Source organism: Meleagris gallopavo, chromosome Z, assembly GCF_905368555.1.
Source record: "Meleagris gallopavo chromosome Z, MGAL_WU_HG_1.1, whole genome shotgun sequence".
Lineage (NCBI taxonomy): Eukaryota > Metazoa > Chordata > Aves > Galliformes > Phasianidae > Meleagris > Meleagris gallopavo.
Genome location: NC_139435.1, coordinates 62932878 through 62939456, shown reverse-complemented (window position 1 = coordinate 62939456; position 6579 = coordinate 62932878).

Genomic DNA, 6579 nt, shown 5'->3' with positions numbered 1-6579 from the left:
ACAGATCTGCAGATCCCTCCGCAATGCTAGTCACGGAACAGGACTGAACCAACTCGTAAACAGCTGACAAGCCTGTTCCTAATGAAAACTATTGGTGATTAGCACTAGAAATATAGATCATCATCTTCAGCTAGCCTGGCTTAGAGAATATTTTGTCACCACAAAAGGGTAGTTTAAATAATCTTCAAACCACTTCATTACAACAGTAGATATCTTCAGTTTTTATTTTCACTGTTACACACCTTGAGCTGCTTATAATACAATGCATTTCAAGAAACATTTTCTGTCATTACCTTTTGTGTGCTTGGAACAGGTCTTTCAGAGGAAATTATTTTAGAGCATCACCTTAGCTCCTATTGTTCTGTTTTCCATTGGGAATGCATGGCTTTTCCTATTGAATGATGTGGAAGACAGCTACTTCCACTCTTCTTTCAAAGACAGAAACCATTTGCAAAATATTGAATGTAGAGATTTTCTAGACATATTATCTATCTTCATCAAAAAATCTACTATGCCAACCTGCTCTATGAAACATTATTTTTTTTTCTTCCTGCAGGTTATTAGTAATAGGTTTGTTTCTAATATTCAGAAATTAAACAAAAATACAAATCAAACAAGTCATTTTAAAAGAAACAATAGCAGTGAATTCATAGGATAAATCATGTTTCTTGGATACAAAAGTAAGGACAAGTGTTTCTTAAAATAAATCGATCCTTGCAAGTCGAGTCTAGCTATATCTCATTTTACAGATTGCAGCATGGTACATCTTCAGTATTTTTCTAGCACAATACTTTGAGTTGTCACACAATGCATTTCTGAACCCATTCTGCAGGCTGCTCAAGTATCCTCCTGGGTACTCATTAAAATAAAAAAACTGTCTGAAACAATACAGTGCTCTTCCTCAGGTTTTCAGTTTCAGCCTTTTGCTTGACCTCCACATAATTGTGAGAGGATATGTTTACTACAGAGAAGGGAAGAGTGATTCCTTGGCAGACTTTAGCCTCTCTTCCCTTTGATGTCACCCCAGTAGAGAGAGATGCATCTAAGCATTCAACTACTTCTGATTCCCAGGAGGAAATCTGCTGTTTCGCTCTCAAAGACTTCTTGCAGTATTTCCCTATAGTGACTGATACCAGGTATTGCGTGTCTAACACTGTGCATCGTCTCCTGAAGCTAGCAAAGTCTTTGCCAAGCCTTCAGATGATCCTGGAACTGGCATTTCTTGTCAGCTCCTGCCACAGCCAACCAGGAACACCATTAAGTAGCTCACTATAAAGGAGTAGATTTGCATTACAGACAGTCTTCAATGGTAACAGCACTGTAATGGATTCATGACCTGAATCTGACCATTATGCAGATTAGATCAGATTGTCCTAGCATTCCTGAAGTGCATTAAGCAAAACTCATCTACTTTTTAATTTGGGGAAGAGAAGGAGATTGTCACAGAGAAGAGGGATTAGGGAAAAACAACAACAACAACAATAAATGATTAATAACTTTATATGTACTTATTTTCACTCTCAACTTATACCTGAAACATATCGACATTAGTTAGTAATAAAAGATGCTACCTGTAAGACATGGCAGGACACCGATTTCCTTTTAATTTTACAAAAACTTATACTGGTTTTGGTGGGCCACTCAGAACCCAGCTAGTCATTAGTCATAGGACAAGCATTAATAGGCCCTCTGGATAGAGCATTTTACCTTGAGGTTTCGACAGATGTCAAGATTTGCCAGAGGAACTAAGCTAGTGAAGACTTAGCAGCACCATCAGAACCAATTGCATTGGTCCCAGCAAAGCACAGAACCACACACTGAGCTTCAGTTCCACACAGCTAAGCCAGCATTCCATACATTGGACAATTTCAATTAGAACAGAGACTGAAATCTTGGCACGAGTTCAACAGTGAATGTTCCTCACTCATGAGGTTTTGCACACATATAACTGCTTATATACCTTAAAAATTTCAGTGCATTAATCCTTGAACTTGAAGACATTAGACTAAATTTCTTAAAACCATGTGTTCTCTTTGGTTTAAGAAATGTTTACACTGTAACATAATAGCCTATTTCACCTGGTTAGCAGGATTTTACCAGATTGAGCAGCATATCTCCAGTGATGTGTAATTTCTCATGACTTCAAGTAATTTTAATGAAACTACTAATTTTAATCATATTTAGTACCCAAAAAAATCGCTATTGATCAGTAATAGGACTATGCATGTACTTTGTATGTGTGCACTCAGTTTTAGGTTCTTTTTCTTGAGTATGACTTAAAAGTTGGAAGCAGATAACAACTCCCCCAACGACTTCCCTTCCTTCCCTACCTCACACAAAATGCCTGAAAGGACTGGATTTTGATTTTGATTTTGATTAGTTCAGTCAGAAACATAGATTGGAAATACGGATATGATAAGTTGGCTAAATATGCTGGTGAACAGTTAGACAGCTTATGCCCCTGACACTTCCAATCAGCCATGTGTTCCTCCATTATGACTTGGAAGGAAATCCGACTGTCTTCTCTGTCTGTAACACCTTGATGTAAATCCCACTGACATCAGCAAGATACCCAGTAACATCTTAACAGGCTGGGTCAAAATCTAGAGACCAAGAAGTCTAGCATACTTTACTGGGGCATTTATAACACAATCAGGTATATAATGCAATTTCACAATTATTGTATCATTACATTTAACTTTAACAAGCTCCTACAAATTGTGGAAACAATCTAGAAACCATTTGTCTGCCTTTCTAGGTGCCTGAACAATTTTTTAAAAATTCAGCTATAATGGTTCAACTAAACTAAGGTTTTATGGTAACATTTATGAATCTGATTCTAAAAATCTTTTGCAATAAATTGTCTAAATAATCTCAGTAGGATTAACAGTCTCCCTCCATGAGGCAGCATGGTGACATTCCTCTTCTAATGGATTTTGGCCAGCCTAACAATACAGATCCCTCAGTAGTGTGCAAGATGTGTGGACAGTAAGTTAACTCTAACTCACTTCATCCTAGATGTACAAAGATTTTTAGTTGTAAAAATCTATGTCCTTAAATAGGTAAAATAATTCCAATTTTGATGAACTATATTTTCTCTAAGTACCACTTGCGTATATCCCTGCTCTTGAATCCACATACAGGTAACAATTTACACTTGCCTGAGCAATGTCAGTGCCGAGTATGTGGTGGTCTTCAGTCTTTGCTTTCCTTTTGATTTTGACATTTTAGTTGTAGTTAGCAAATTTTATGATACTCAGCAACAGCAAGCTTAGCAGTCTTATTTTTGGACAGTTATAAGGTACAGAAAAAACAGTACAGTGAACTACAGTTTTTGAAAACTTCAGATGTTTTTCCATGTTAGTAAGTGATGCAGGTTTTCAACATTGCTATGAAAAAAAAAATCATTAAAATAGAAAAAAAGCAATTTTTTCATATTTTACCATTGCTCTTCACTATCTATTCTCTATTAAGTGTCCCCTTAACTTCATAAGGTTTCATTAAAAGCAAAACCTAATGGCAATGACAACTCTGGTAGTCAAGTCTGGTAGCAAATTTATTAAGCTGACCTAAGCATGCTTAAACTTACTAAATTACACCTATTCAAGGCAATTCTTTGCAAATACAAATTCATATCTTACAAATAAATAAACAAACATACACCTAAATTATGTAATTCAGGTGAGTAATAAAAAAGTCTACCTTTACTAGATATTTACATACACTTCTGTCCTAACAGAAGCAGCAGTATATTGTCAGCTGTTTCCCCTGTTGTGCCAGAAGCAAATCTTCAGATGTAATCACAAGGTCTTATGTCAGTTTGTGACAATTCTCCATTTCAGAGATTAAAAGAAACCAACTTTTCTTTAAGGATTTCCTGCTATAGCCATTTTGCAGAACAGATGTTCTAAACCTATCTGAAAGACATCTGTTACACCCCTTTACTATAGTTTATCTTAAGTTTATCCAGAGGAAAGAAACAGATTCTATAAATCACTGACATTTGCTGTCACTGCCATAGCATTTAATATGGAAGAAGATACACTAAAGAATGATATTCACATATCAGTACTAGTATTATGTAAATGATATTTACATAACAGTACTAGTCAGCATGACCACTTATCCAAGTAAAATTTTTCATCTCCCTTACTTGCATTCGTTTTTCTTCAGAGCTCTTCAGATTCAGTTATTACTTCACGTTTAAAGCAATAAAGCATTGAACATGCATCTCTTATATACAAGAACAAAATTGTTGCAGTAGGAGTTTTACTGCTTAGATAAAAGTCTTGTAAAAAAAAAAAAAAATCTATGAGGATGAGGATTCTAAAAAAACTGATTATTTCCAAAAAGGAAAGAATGGTATTGATTCTTGCCTCCTAAAAGATTAATGTTATTTTTTAGTTAATGTGATAAATGCTGTGGTGGGAAGAGGAACCCTAGTGTCTCATAGAAAACGTAATCAAAAAGCTGCATGATTTACAGAAGTGCACATTTACCTGAGAGAGAGCTTCAGGCAAGTGAAGAAATGAAATGATGGAAGAGCAGTTCCTGCGTCACTTCTCCAGTTGTTTGTGATGACTGTAGTAACAAAGATCATTAGGAAAAAAAAGAAGGAAAAAAAAGGAAAAAAAAAAGGACCACAGTTCTATGAGTAGACAGCAGAGTACTTTCTACTCAAAATTAAACTGTCCCAAAAAGAATTTAAAAACCCACTACTCATCTTTGTATGAAGCACTGGAACAGGTTGCCCAGAGATGTGGTGGATGCCCCATCCCTGGAGATATTCAAGGTCAGGCTGGAGCAGGCTCTGAGCAACCTGATCTAGCTATAGGTTTCCCTATGCATTGCAGGGGAGTTGGACTAGGTAACCTTTAAGAGTCCCTTTCAACTCAAATGATTCTATAATAAGGGTTTAGCAGAGAAAAACTATCCCACGTACTCAGATTATAACATTCATATAAAATTTATACATCAATTATTCGAGTATTAACAGCTAACAGCTGTATTAACAGATTTGCATAGATGCAGACCTCTTCCTGAGGTCATGCAAACCAGCCTTCTCGATAAAGGATTATATTTCTGCTTCCCTGAGAGCAGAGTTGGTGAAGCTAACTACATCAGGAAACCTATCTATTGCTTAGCTGTAGCAGCATTGAAGGCTTCAAATAAAGGACGGCTAGGCACTTAGGCAGCAAGGAATTAGGCTTCTTCAAAACCACAGTGTACTCCCTAAGCAATTCTCTTTGTGGTTATTTTATTAATTTATTTCATCCTGGCTGGACAAAACAGTACTTATACTGAGTAATGCAGCTATCATTTTGTGAACAGTACACAGCTTGTTGAAAGATTTTATTATGATGAAAAAAATCAACTCATCCTTTCATATCAATGGAATAAATCTTGGAGGTGTTATGCTGAGAGGAGTAGAAAATAAAATCAGCTCAACATTAATTTTCAAAGTTTCCATGCCAACACAAATCAAATGCAGTTTGCAACTAGAATTCACAGCAAAAGCTGACAGTTAATCTTCAGAGATGATGTGTATCAGAAGCTCTGTTAGACAGGCCTACAGACCTCTTCTTACACAACTCAGTTTTGATGTTTTAACACATGGGAACTCCCACTTGTCAGAGAACAGGAAAAGCCGAATAACACATGAAGAAGGAAATTCTCTGTTGAATAAATGCAGTGTACAGAAGAGACATGGCAATGACTTTTCTGTTCCTTTTAAATAGATGATCTTAAAAGCTCATTTGAATGATGTGTGTGGTGTTGATTAATGTAACCACCTAACAAATGGAATAGAATTCACTTATTCTGCCCATTCAACTCTAAGAGGCTAGTGTCATGTCATAACAGTACATATATCTGCAATTTTTATTTTTTAAGTTTGTGGAGAAAAAAAAGCAACAAATTGAGGACACTAAAAAAATATATTTTGCCACAGAAGGATATGTAAATACAAATATATATATATATATATAAATTTAAAGATTCTTTCCTAGTGTCATCTTGTGATGACTTACTTAGAAAAGGATTGCATATGGCAAAGGAACTCATGACATTTGGCCTCTAGTTTATGTTTGCATAAAAATGGTAATTTTTTAGAAACAAAAGCAATTACTTCTTCAAAAGAAATTTGTATTTGGCACTGAGGAAATGGGTACTGTTCTAAAAATGGTCATTTTTGCTTATGTTAGTTACTCCAGGTATGTTCACCATGTAAGTGTATAAAAGCAATAAAATCATATTCATAAGAAATGCATAGCATTTTTGTGCACAGCTGCTGATTTATATAAGTGGACTTCATTCTGCTAGGCAACATGATTAATATACCAGAAAAGAAAGTAAAAAGTAGGTCAGTGATGTAGGACAATGGTTCTTCAACTTAACTCCCCTCCCTGCCTCCAACTTGAAGCATAATGTTCATTCCTCAAGTTTTGGAGCACTAAATATCACTGTAACAAGACACAGAAGACAAGAATTATTAGACGTTATCCATCCTTGATCTTTACACAAAATTCCCATGACATCTATAGAAATTCCACAGCTGCACAAAATAGAACAAGGTCTATG